Here is a 13347-nt window from a genome sequence, read left to right as displayed (position 1 = left end):
AGAGTCACACTGACATGGTAATAAAAATACACATTTTAGCAGATAAATGTATATTTTTGAGAATGTGACAACTTTAGTTTACTGTATTCTTACATGTCTTGTTACAGTAGCGCTGTGCAAGTGTTTCACAAAAAAGGTCAGTTGAATGTGTTTTTTCACCATCCTTATATTAATGCACTCACACTTTAGGGTTTTTCCCAATACAGCACCAATGATTCGCCAGTGATTATGTTAATGTGAGCTCTGGTGTTATATTTTGGGAACTCTGTTTCCATAGCTAGGGCTGACAATTGTAAAGAGCATAATCAACAACCTCTGCATCCTCAACACAGCTGCTTTGTGAGGTGTTAACACTGGAAGGTGGAATTGTTATGTAGCCCAAATGCCAGCTGAAAGGTATCAGTGGCCTGGCCTTGGCCCCCATCAGAGCCTTTTTGGTAAAACAGTTGAGTAAATCCTTAGTGGCAATTCGCAATCTGGCTAAGAGTGTTTTTTATCTATACTGAACAAAATGATAAATGTAACATGTAAAGTGTTGGTCCCATGTTTCATGAGCTGAAATAAAAGATCCCAGAAATGTTCCATACGCACAAAAAGCTTTTTTCTAAACAATTTTGTGATCAAATGTGTTTACATCCTTGTTAGTGAGTATTTCTCCTTTGTCAAGATAATCCATCCACCTGGCAAGCTGATTAAACAGAAAGATCATTACTGAGGTGCACCTTGTGCTGGGGACAATAAAAGGCCACTCTAAAATATGCAGTTTTGTCACACAACACAATACCACAGATGTCTCAAGTTTTGAGGGAGCGTGCAATTGGCATGCTGACTGCAGGAATGTCCACCAGAACATTGCCAGAGAATAGAATGTTAATTTCTCTACCATAAGCCACCTCCAACATTGCTTTAGAGAACTATGCACTCCCAGGCCCCCTGTGGCCCTGCCCAGTAATGTGAAATCCATACATTAGGGCCTAACGGATATATTTAAATTGACTGATTTCCTTATATAAACTTTAACTCAGTAAAATATTTTAAATTGTTACATGTTGCATTTACATTTTTGTAAAGTTAAGTTAATAACTAAACTACATTTCATATATTCCAGATTTTGGTGGATAAATCTGTATTGAAATATTTAGGCCTACCCTCCCTGATATTGTTTTATTTAACTAGGCAAGTCAGTTAAAAACAAATTCTTATTTTCAATCACGGCCTAGGAACAGTGGGTTAACTGCTTTGTTCAGGGGCAGCTTCAGGCCTCGATAAAGCAACCTTTCGGGCTACTGGCCCAACGCTCCAACCACTAGGCTACCTGTCGCCCCGATATAAGCAGCACAGGCACTCACACCATTACTACTCTCACAACAGTGCCATTGTATTGGAATATAATACAGTATTTTGCCCCTTTAAGAGAACCAAGTTGGTTGATCAGGAGAGGTCAGACAGTCACCGGGATATTTCAGTGTGGCCAAGCCCCTTTAAAACATTACGCATATCGGGGGCTGGCGTATCTATGGTGTCGTGAGGTAATCTATCCATTCTCGACACTATTCACCGGGTACATGTGGTAATCGTTGAAAGCGCAAAGTGAAATTTGAGAATACAAGAAAATCAATACGAGCGCGCACGAGTTGGTTTTAAACCGGGAAATGTACATGGAACATCGCAGTCTTTTACCAAAGCTGAGTTGTTTGAAGCGAGTCTCGTGAAACAATCTAATACCAACCAAACTCAAATCTGAACGACAATGGAATTTGTGTTCTCCTTAAGCCTGGAACCGTTGTGATTTGCCTGGATTTAAAAGCACAAGTTGCGGACAAATTGGATAAGACACCCCTAGGGAAGGGCACTGAACACTTGCACGAAATTGCAGGTTGTGGAATTATACCTCTTTTATAAGAATTGAAGGTGAGTGAAGGAGTTCTGAGCTTGTGTTACTTCCATGACTCCTGGACGAAAACCTACTTTTGAGCCTGGCAAAACCCTGTGTTTCTCAGAAACGTTCCATAGTTACTGCAAATAGGGGTTACCTGGCAGGTTGAATGTGACCACCGTACTAATACACAGGATACTATGGATTCATTTTCGAGAATTGCAACAACGTATCACGAGGCAAGAAGTAGATGTTGTTACAATGTACACTAGCAAATGGCAACATTTGTTACCCAACTAAGAATATTTTACTAGTGACATTGTAGCCGCCACCTAAAAGTAGTGTGGTCACACTTTGACGCCAGATAGCCTAATACAAAATACAATTGGGTTGTAATAGCCTAGTGATAGGACATAGCGTTACCACATAGGTTTATTTACGCACTCAACTTTTACACGAAGACTAATTGTACATAGCAAAATTGTATTCCATATACCGATACACCAATTATTGGTGTCTGCTTTGAACGTAAGTATCACACGAGTATTTGAGGTCCAGTAAAAGCCAATGGAAGGTTGTTCACCAACTTCGCTGCTGTTTAGTTCATTGAACCACAGCAGGCGGTGGATCATTGGAGAAGGACTGCTAGTTCTGTTTTTACAGCCCGTTTGGTCTGTGTCCACAGGCGTCGTTGCTCTACGCTGCAGTCTTCACATTATAGAGTTTATGTATAGAAATTAATATTATTATCTGATGTCTGGGTTTTTTTCAGACAGAAATTACAACTTTCATGGCTATGTTGAAGAACTTACACTGGTTACATTTCCAGTATCAAACGTTGATTTTGGAGACAGATTGAACAAAAATGGAGGGAGGGAGTAATGGTGATAAAGAATTCCTCTTCAAGAGATCTCAAGAATCGTCAACCTGCTTATTCAGCTCGTTGACACACTGATCCCTAAGTAACACGTTCACAGGTGTTTGATCTGTTACTCCGTTTGTGTCCCAGTATGTGGCTTGACAGAAGCAATTCTATGGAAGGTGTCACTGAGCTACAGTCATACACCCCCTCCCTCCACACAGGCAATCCACTCAAACAAATGTGGGATAAATAACATGCTTTGATGGAATTCAGTAGATTTACTACTATTGGCTGTCTTGTTAAGGCTAAGTATTTTTCCGATTGTTAGACGGTTCTTTAGATGGGATAACGATGCTTGTCAAGTAATAAGTGTCACAAAATGACAAGGAGAAAGGCATGTGAAAGGCTCGACCTTGGTATTTAGTCTAAAGGTAAGCAGTGATTATTTTAAGTGTTGTGTATAGAATTAGGCTTGGACAGTTATTAGAAGGTCAAAGTTCAAGTCCAGGGCATGATGTTTTCTACCACATTATTTTTCTTTCTAAATGTGTGTGTTCCAACAGCATCATCCATGGCAAATTTAGACAGAAGAGCAGTCCGTGAGAGTGAATGCGTGGCCTTTACATCCCTCTGGGTTAACAGACTCAGCCCCTGTTGTAACCTACCATTCTTCAACTGATGGCCATCTGTTCTTTTAAGCTCATAGCTGCCCTCATAACTGAAGTGACATATTAAGTTATGACAGCGCCATAAACCCAGAAACCACATGGAATATCCTATCTTGATATTGATTACCCATTGAACTTCATGGTCGCGCCGGCATGTACAGTGCATTCGGAAAATATTCAGACCCCTTGACTTTTTTCACATTTGTTACGTTAGACTTATTCTAAAGTGGATTGTCCCCACCCCCCCAGCAATCTACACACAATAGTCCATAATGGACAAAGCAAAAACTGTTTTGTAAATGTATAAAAACTGAAATAACATTTACATATGTATTCAGACCCTTTACTCAGTACTTTGTTGAAGCACATTTGGCAGCGATTACAGCGTTGAGTCTTCTTGGGTACGATGCTACAAGCTTGGCACACCTGTATTTGGGTAGTTTTTCACTTTCTTCTCTGCAGATCCTCTCAAGCTCTGTCAGGTTTGATGGGGAGTGTCTCTGCACAGCTATCGTCAGGTCTCTCCAGAGATGTTCGATCGGGTTCAGGTCCGGGCACTGGTTGGGCCACTCAAGGACATTGAGACTTGTCCCACAGCCACTTATGCGTTGTCTTGGCTGTGTGCTTAGGGTTGTTGTCTTGTTGGAAGGTGAACCTTCACCCCAGTCTGAGGTCCTGAGAGCTCTGGAGCAGATTTTCATCAAGGATCTCTCTCTACTTTACTCCATTCATCTTTCCCTCAATCCTGACTAGTCTCCCTGCCACTGAAGAACATCCCCACAGCATGATGCTGCCACCAGCATGCTTCACCGTAGGGATGGTGCCAGGTTTCTTCCAGATTGTGACGCACCAGAGAATCTTGTTTCTCATGGTCTGAGAGTTCTTTAGGTGCCTCTAGGCAAACTCAAAACGGGCTGTCCTGTGCCTGTTACTGAGGAGTGGCTTCCGCCTGGCCACTCTACCATATAGGCCTGATGGGTGGAGTGCTGCAGAAATTGCTGTCCTTCTGGAAGGTTCTCCCATCTCTACAGAGGAACTCTGGAGCTCTGTCAGAGTTACCATTGGGTTCTTGGTCACCTCCCTGACCAAAATCCTTCTCCCCCGATTGCTCAAGTCTGGCCGGGCGGCCAGCTGTAGGAACAGTCTTGGTGGTTCCAAACTTCTTCCATTTTAAGAATGATTGAGGCAACTGTTTTCTTGGGGACCTTAAATGCTGCAGACATTTTTTGGTATCCTTCCCCAGATCTGTGACTTGACACAATCCTGTCTCGGAGCCCTACTGACAATTCCTTTGACCCCAGGGCTTGGTTTTTGCTCTGACATGCACTGTCAACTGGGCGACCTTTTTATATAGACAGGTTTGTGTGTGATGATCAATGGAAACAGGATGCACCTGAGCTCAATTTCGAGTCTCATGGCAAAGATTCGGAATACTTTTGTAAATAAAGTATTTCTTTTTTTTTATTTTATACATTTGCTAAAATATCTAAACCAGTTTTTTTCCTTTGTAATTAAGGACTATTGTGTGTAGATTGGTGAGGGGGTGGGCAATTGAATCAATTTTAGAATAAGGTTTTAATGTAACTAAATGTGGAAAAACCAGGGTGTCTGAATACCTTCCAAATGCACTGTAATAACTAGATCATTCTTTAAAAATGCAACTCTATCACAACTGTTAAAGGAACTAGTTATTTTCTTGATTTTTGTTTAGTCTGCTCATCGCTAAGGATCCTGGGACTAAACACATCCCTCTGCAACTGGATCCTGACGAGTCGCCTCCCAGGTAGTGAGGGTAGGTAGCAACACATCTGCCACGCTAATCCTCAACACTGGAGCTCCCCAGGGGTGTGCATGTTCAGTCCCTTCCTGTACTCCCTGTTCACCCACGACTGCATGGCCAGGCACGACTCCAACACCATCATTAAGTTTGCAGACAACACAACAGTGGTAGGCCTGATCACCGACAATGACGAGACAGCCTATAGGGAGGAGGTCAGAGACCTGGTCGGGTGGTGACAGAATAACAACCTATCCCTCAACGTAACCAAGACTAAGGAGATGATTGTGGACTACAGGAAAAGGAGGACAGTGCACGCCCTCATTCTCATCGACGGGGCTGTAGTGGAGCAGGTTGAGAGCTTCAAGTTCCTTGGTGTCCACATCAACAACAAACAAGAATGGTCCAAGCACACCAAGACCGTCATGAAAAGGGCACGACAAAGCCTATTTCCCCTCAAGAAACTAAAAAGATTTGGCATGGGTCCTGAGATCCTCAAAAGGATCTACAGCTGCAACATCGAGAGCATCCTGACTGGTTGCATCACTGCCTGGTACGGCAACTGCTCGGCCTCTGACCGCAAGGCACTACAGAGGGTAGTGCGTACGGCCCAGTACATCACTGGGGCTAAGCTGCCTGCCATCCAGGACCTCTACAACAGGCGGTGTCAGGAAGGCCCTAAAAATTGTCAAAGACCCCAGCCACCCCAGTCATAGACTGTTCTCTCTACTACCGCATTGGCAAGTGGTACCGGAGTGCCAAGTCTAGGACAAAAAGGCTTCTCAACAGTTTTTACCCCCAAGCCATAAGACTCCTGAACAGGTAATCAAATGGCTACCCAGACTATTTGCATTGTGTTCCCCCCCCCAACCCCTCTTTTTACGCTGCTGCTACTCTCTGTTTATCATATATGCATAGTCACTTTAACTATACATTCATGTACATACTACCTCAATTGGGCCGACCAACCAGTGCTCCTGCACATTGGCTAACCGGGCTATCTGCATTGTGTCCCACCGGCCAACCCCTCTTTTACGCTACTGCTACGCTCTGTTCATCATATATGCATAGTCACTTTAACCATATCTACATGGACATACTACCTCAATAAGCCTGACTAACCGGTGTCTGTATATAGCCTTGCTACTTTTATAGCCTCGCTACTGTATATAGCCTGTCTTTTTACTGGTGTTTTATTTCTTTACTTACCTATTGTTCACCTAATACCTTTTTTGTACTGTTGGTTAGAGCCAGTAAGTAAGCATTTCACTGTAAGGTCTACCTGCACCTGTTGTATTCAGCGCACGTGACAAATTAAACTTTGATTTGAGATTTACATTTTTGTGTGTGCTTTCTTTTTCACGGTATACACAGCTTTCATTTTTGGTTATTAACAGTAGGCCCTAAACCCCCTTGATAGGCTAGAAAGACTAAGTCTTTTACATTATCAATTTCTCTATAAAGCACCACTTACACTACATGGCCAAAAGTATGTGGTCACCTCTTCAAATAAGTGGATTCAGCTATTTCAGCCACACCCGTAGCTGAGAGGTGTATAAAATTGAGCATGCAATCTCCATAGACAAATGTTGTCAGTGAAATGGCCCGTACTGAAGAGCTCAGTCACTTTCAACCTGGCACCGTCATAGGATGCCACCTTTCCAACAAGTCAGTTTGTCAAATTTCTGACCTTTTAGAGCTGCTCAGGTCAACTGTAAGTGCTGTTATTGTTAGTGCTGTTATTAAGTGGAAACATCTAGGAGCAACAACGGCTCAGCCGCAAAGTGGTAGGCCACACAAGCTCACAAAAAGGGGCTGTTGATGAAAAATTGTTTGTCCTCAGTTGAACTGTTCGTCAGGAGCTTCATGAAATGGGTTTCCATGGCTGAGCCGCTGCACACAAGATCTCACCATGTGCAATGCCAAGCGTCGGCTGGAGGGGTGCAAAGCTCATCACCATTGGAGCAGTGGAAACTCATTCTCTGGAGTGATGAATCAAGCTTCACCATCTGGTAGTCCGACGAACAAATCTGGGTTTGGAGGATGCCAGGAGAGCGCTACCTGCCCACAAGCATAGTGCCAACTGTAAAGTTTGGTGGAGGAGGAATAATGGTCTGGGACTATTTTTCATGGTTCGGGCTCCTTAGTTCCAGTGAAGGGACATCTTAATGCTACAGCATACTATGACATTCTAGAATTTTCTGTGCTTCGACCTTTACGGCAACAGTTTGGGGAAGGCTCTTTCCCGTTTCAGCATGGCAATGCCCCCGTGCTCAAACCGAGGTCCATACAGAAATTGTTTGTTGAAATCGGTGTGGAAGAACTTGACTGGCATGCACAGAGGCCTGACCTCAACCCCATCGAACACTTTTTAGAATGAATTGGAACAACGATGGTGAGCCAGGCCTCACATCAGTGCCCGACCTGACTAATGCTCTTGTGGCTGAATGGAAGTAGTTCACTGCAGCAATGTTCCAACATCTAGTAGGATGCCTTCCCAGAAGAGTGGAGGCTGTTATAGCAGCAAAAGGGGGGACCAACTCTATATTAACGCCCATGATTTTTGAATGAGATGTTTGACGAGCAGGTGTATACATACTTTTGGTGTATTTTCTTGGCCAAGTTCTGGGTGGGTAGGTACATAATTAGAAAGTTGAGACATTTATGGCTGTAGCCTAGTGGTTAGAGTGTTGGGCCAATAACCGAAATGTTGCTGGATTGAATCCCCGAGCTGACAAGGTAAAAATATGTCGTTCTGCCGCTGAACAAGGCAGTTAACTCACTGTTCCTTGGAAGGCCATCATTGTAAATAAGAATTTGTTCTTAACTGACTTGCCTAGTTAAATGAAGGTGTAAAAAATAAAAGTTGTCTATCGGAGGACGGTGCAGGGCGTCGTCTATATCGGAGGACGGTGCAGGGCGTCGTCTATATCGGAGGACGGTGCAGGGCGTCGTCTATATCGGAGGACGGTGCAGGGCGTCGTCTATATCGGAGGACGGTGCAGGGCGTCGTCTATATCGGAGGACGGTGCAGGGCGTCGTCTATATCGGAGGACGGTGCAGGGCGTCGTCTATATCGGAGGACGGTGCAGGGCGTCGTCTATATCGGAGGACGGTGCAGGGCGTCGTCTATATCGGAGGACGGTGCAGGGCGTCGTCTATATCGGAGGACGGTGCAGGGCGTCGTCTATATCGGAGGACGGTGCAGGGCGTCGTCTATATCGGAGGACGGTGCAGGGCGTCGTCTACATTATATCAGAGCACGGTGCAGGGTGTTTTAGCATGGAGGTCAAATGACTAACAGGGCATGGATTGCTAAATTTGTCTAAAGTCATAAATAAATCAAAGGGAAATTACCTTTTAAACGGGGGAGAGAAAGCTGCCCATGTTCCCCAACTTTGGACGCTCAAATAAACAGTTCAAGCTGGCTGCTGTTTATAGGAGGTTGAACAACAGCACTGCTTTTCACGATTATGTTTCATGGCGGACTGGCAGTGTGGCTAATTGGGACCGATTTTTGTAAAAAAAAAAAAAAACATGTTTGAAATCCTATTTTTTTTTTTCTTCCTGTGTAACAGTCACAAGGACAGTAGTCACCAAGGTTTGTATACGCATTATAAATGCCTACTTACAGGCTCTAACCAATAGTGCAAAAAAGGTATTAGGTGAACAATTTAGGTAGGTAAATAAATAAAACGACAGTAAAAAGACACGCTATATACAGTAGCGAGGCTATAAAAGTAGCGAGACTACATACAGACACCGGTTAGTCAGGCTGATTGAGGTAGTATGTACATGTAGATATGGTTAAAATGACTATGCATATATGATGAACAGAGAGTAGCAGTAGCGTAAAAGTTGTACCCCCTTTGCCCTCAGAAAAGCCTCAATTCATCACGGCATGGACTCCAATGCTTCCCACAGTTATGTCAAGTTGGCTGGATGTCCTTTGGGTGGTGGACCATTTTTTGGGGAAACAGTCAAGCGTGTGAGTGGCAGGTAGCCAAGTGGTTAGAGCATTGGCCCAGTAACCGAAAGGTTGCTGGATCGAATCCCTGAGCTGGCAAGGTAAACATCTGTCATTCTACCCCTGAACAAGGCAGTTAACCCACTGTTCCCCGGTAGGCTGTCATTGTAAATCAGAATTTGTTTTTAACTGACTTGCCTAGTTAAATAAAGGTACAATTAAAAACCCTGCAGCGTTGCAATTCTTGACTCACTCAAACTAGTGCGCCTGGCACCTACTCCCATACCCCGTTCAAGGGCACTTAAATCTTTTGTCTTGCCCATTCACCCTCTGAATGGGAAACACACACAATACATGTCTCAATTGTCTCGAGGTTTAAAAAGCCTTTCCTGTCTCCTCCCCTTTAATATACACAGATTTTAAGTGGATTTAACAGGTGGTGACATTTATTTAGAGATCATAGCATTCACCTGGATTCACCTGGTCAGTCTGTCATGGAAAGAGCAGGTGTTCCTAATGTTTTCAACACGGTGTAGCTTCAATATGGGTGGTGATGGATTATTTCATGAGATTAAACCACAGAGGTGCAATATGCATGACTGACTACACTAATTGCCTCCAATTGAGTTAAAGCACTCCGTCTCTTTTTCACCAGATTTACATAACAAAAGGCAATAAATTTTTTACGGTATTTTCTTTAAACTGCATCGTTGGTTAAGGGCTTATAAAGTAAGCATTTCACTGTAAGGTGAAACCTGTTGTATTTGGCGCATGTGACAAATTAAAATTTAATTTGATCTCAGGTGGTGCAGGTATGACACGACACTAGTGGGGGGGGGGGGGGGACCTTCTTCTTCTTTTGTTCTATAGTTCCTCAACCTTGGTGGGGGGGCTTTTGATGTCACGGATTCCCATCAGACGAACTCCTTGACTGCCCTAATCCTTGAGGTTTGCAGTTGTCTAGAAAACATTATTTTGCTAAATGTTTTTTTCCCCTTCCTTTTTAGTGTGTGTATTGTATTGGTTTTAGACTTGGGATATCGCTTTTCTACAGGAACAGTTACAAAATCATTGGAGAACATCTATAAATGGGTATCAATGCTTAAGACTTCTACAAAAGTTTGTGAAAGAGAGGATACCAGTAATGAGGACCAGATCACAACTCTCTGCCAGTAAATGGTGCTAGTGTCATCGCAGACACCCTGTAACTGTTAAGGGGTCAAAGACTGAATGGATGAGGATGGGTGTCGGCCACTTGTTCTCCATGGCTGGCAGCTGTACGGGCTAGAACGAATGTGTGGTGTCAACACCTTTTCATCAGTCCTACTGCCATCAAATGTCCTCAAAGTAGCAATTCACAGTCCATCAGTTGGTTAGTCAGCCGTCCGTCCTCCTGCCAGTCAGCTCTTCAGACTGTCAGTCCTTCAGTCTGTCAGCCGTCCTTCAGTTAGTTACTACTTCAGTCAGCCCCAGTCCATCAGCCCGTCCGGCCTTCAGTCTGTCAGACGTCCTTCAACCTGTCCTTTAGATAATCAGTCTCAGTCCTTCAGTCAGTCAGCCCCTCGTTTAGTCAGTCCTTCAGCCAGTCAGCAAGTCAATATGTCCTTCCGTCTGTCAGGTCGTCCACAGCAAGGGCGAGTAGGCGGGCAGACGCTGTCTGACGAGGGGATAGACGCGTTCGGGATTTGTCTTGTTTAGCAATCGTCGTGACATTCATCCTGCCGGTCTGGTAATTAACAGGTGGGGAGATGTCAAGGACGGGCTACGTCAGAGAGATTTGATAAACTGCGACCGGGTGTAGATGGCAGTAGATCATCAGTAACCGCGTTAATTAAACGGTGTCTTGCGGCAGAGTGCACTTGGTCAGGACAGAGCTGTCATCACAAAGTGCCATATCGTGTGATGATAGAGGCACAAACTCACAGACCTGATCAGCCGAAAGGGCTTTGAGTTACTGGAATAGACCAATGTTGATCATTGTTTTCCCCTGTAAAGACAAAGTATGTTTGAAGGAATGTGCCTTTTTGAGGTTTTATGTTTCGCAATCTAAACATTTTGGGGATGACTTGCTGTCAAAAATGAATGGTGTTTTTGACTAAATCCTGGAAAAACTTGTTAAAGGGTGATTTAATAGGGCCTTGGTTGTTTTTTGCTAATCATAAAACTGAGTACACAACAACCTGCTGGTTCTACCCAAGGTAATCCTGTGGTTTTTAACCACCAATGGAAGTCTGAAGGTGTCATACTAAAAACACTTTCTTTTTTTCCTTTTGGCAAGCTGACTCCGACAGATTCTTTCCCGATTCTAAATGTTGAAACCACCTACAGCTGACGGCCTTTCACTGACTGATTTTTGGTAAAAATTGGTCGGGTGTGTTTGCCCCTTATCCATTAGACTGGCACAAATTTATCCAATGTAGATGGAAATACAACCGGTTGAAAAGGACAGCCGGCCTTGCAATATACGTGACGGCTGCTTTTGCTTTAAAGTGGTCTTGCCTCTCCACGTCCATGGGTAGATGAAATACTCTATTTAATTATGTCAGTGGGCATTAACTCAGTAACCTTATCAGAATGGTCAGGTCTTTGCAAGCCAACGAATGCAACAAGATTAAGGACAATATGCTGGTGGCACAAAGCAAAATCCCCCTAAAAGAGGGGGTGGGTTTCAGAATCAGATTACCCAGTGCCAGCCTCTACTACATTTCAACCATTTGAGATCTTTGTATCTTGCTACATGGCAGCTATCAAAGATGATCGTTCTCTAGATATCAATCAGAAGCTGCTGTTTTTCTGGTAACAAATACTTTTCTGGGAATGACAGAAGACAACGGGCCTTCTGCTGTACTAAATCATAGGGAACGTCTCGTAATAGATTACTGTATGTAATGTGTGGAGAACAAACATAAATACCGTTGTAGTTCCAGTGCTAACATGTTAAATCATCATATCAGTCTACAACTTTATAAACTCAGCAAAAAGAAACGTCCCTTTTTCAGGACCCTGTATTTCAAAGATAATTTGTAAAAATCCAAATAACTTCACAGATCTTCATTGTAAAGGGTTTAAACACTGTTTCCCATGCCTGTTCAATGAACCATAAACAATTAATGAACATGCACCTGTGGAACGGTCGTTAAGACACTAACAGCTTACAGACGTAGGCAATTAAGGTCACAGTTATGAAAACGTAGGACACTAAAGAGGCCTTTCTGACTCTGAAAAACACAAAAGAAAGATGCCCAGGGTCCCTGCAGATGTGGCCAGGGCAATAAATTGCAATGTTCATACTGTGAGACGCCTAAGACAGAGCTACAGGGAGACAGGACGGAAAGTTGATCGTCCTCGCAGTGGCAGACCACGTGTAACAACGCCTGCGCAGGATTGGTACGTCTGAACATCACACCTGCGGGACAGGTACAGGATGGCAACAACAACTGCCCGAGTTACACCAGGAATGCACAATCCCTCCATCAGTGCTCAGACTGTCCGCAATAGGCTGAGAGAGGCTGGACTGAGGGCTTGTAGGCCTGTTGTAAAGCAGGTCCTCACCAGACATCACCGGCAACAACGTCGCCTATGGGCACAAACCCACCATCGCTGGACCAAACAGGACTGACAAAAAGTGCTCTTCACTGACGTTGTGGTTTTGTCTCACTAGGGGTGATGGTCGAATTCACGTTTATCGTCGAAGGAATGAGCGTTACACCGAAACCTGTACTCTGGAGCGGGATCGATTTCGAGGTGGAGATTCTGTCATGGTCTGGAGCAGTGTGTCATGGCATCATCGGACTGAGCTTGTTGTAATTGCAGGCAATCTCAACGCTGTGCATTACAGGGAAGACATCTTCCTCCCTCATGTGGTACCCTTCCTGCAGGCTCATCTTGACATGACCCTCCAGCATGACAATGCCACCAGCCATACTGCTCGTTCTGTGCGTGATTTCCTGCAAGACAGGAATGTCAGTGTTGTGCCATGGCCAGCGAAGAGCACGGATCTCAATCCCATTGAGCACGTCTGGGACCTGTTGGATCGGAGGGTGAGGGTTAGGGCCATTCCCCCCAGAAATGTCCTGGAACTTGCAGGTGCCTTGGTGGAAGAGTGGGGTAACATCTCACAACAAGAACTAGCAAATCTGTTGCAGTCTATGAGGAGGAGATGCACTGCAATACTTTGTATCTGGTGTGGCCACCAGC

General features: G+C 44.2%; 1 protein-coding gene across 2 annotated transcripts in view; it reads left to right on the top strand.

The window, feature by feature from the left end:
• Positions 1-1458: 1458 nt before the first annotated feature.
• Positions 1459-13347, top strand: part of LOC129815666 (plexin-B1-like) — a 148928-nt gene continuing 137039 nt past the window's right edge. Inside the window, exon 1 of one of the 2 annotated variants that reach the window (XR_008753458.1) lies at positions 1459-1911. The gene's annotated coding sequence lies outside the window, so the exon portion shown is untranslated. The remainder of the gene's footprint in view (positions 1912-13347) is intronic. The other variant, XM_055869667.1, reaches the window with a different exon arrangement.

Source organism: Salvelinus fontinalis, chromosome 18 (assembly GCF_029448725.1).
Source record: "Salvelinus fontinalis isolate EN_2023a chromosome 18, ASM2944872v1, whole genome shotgun sequence".
NCBI lineage: Eukaryota > Metazoa > Chordata > Actinopteri > Salmoniformes > Salmonidae > Salvelinus > Salvelinus fontinalis.
This window is presented reverse-complemented; position numbering and strand designations above follow the sequence as displayed.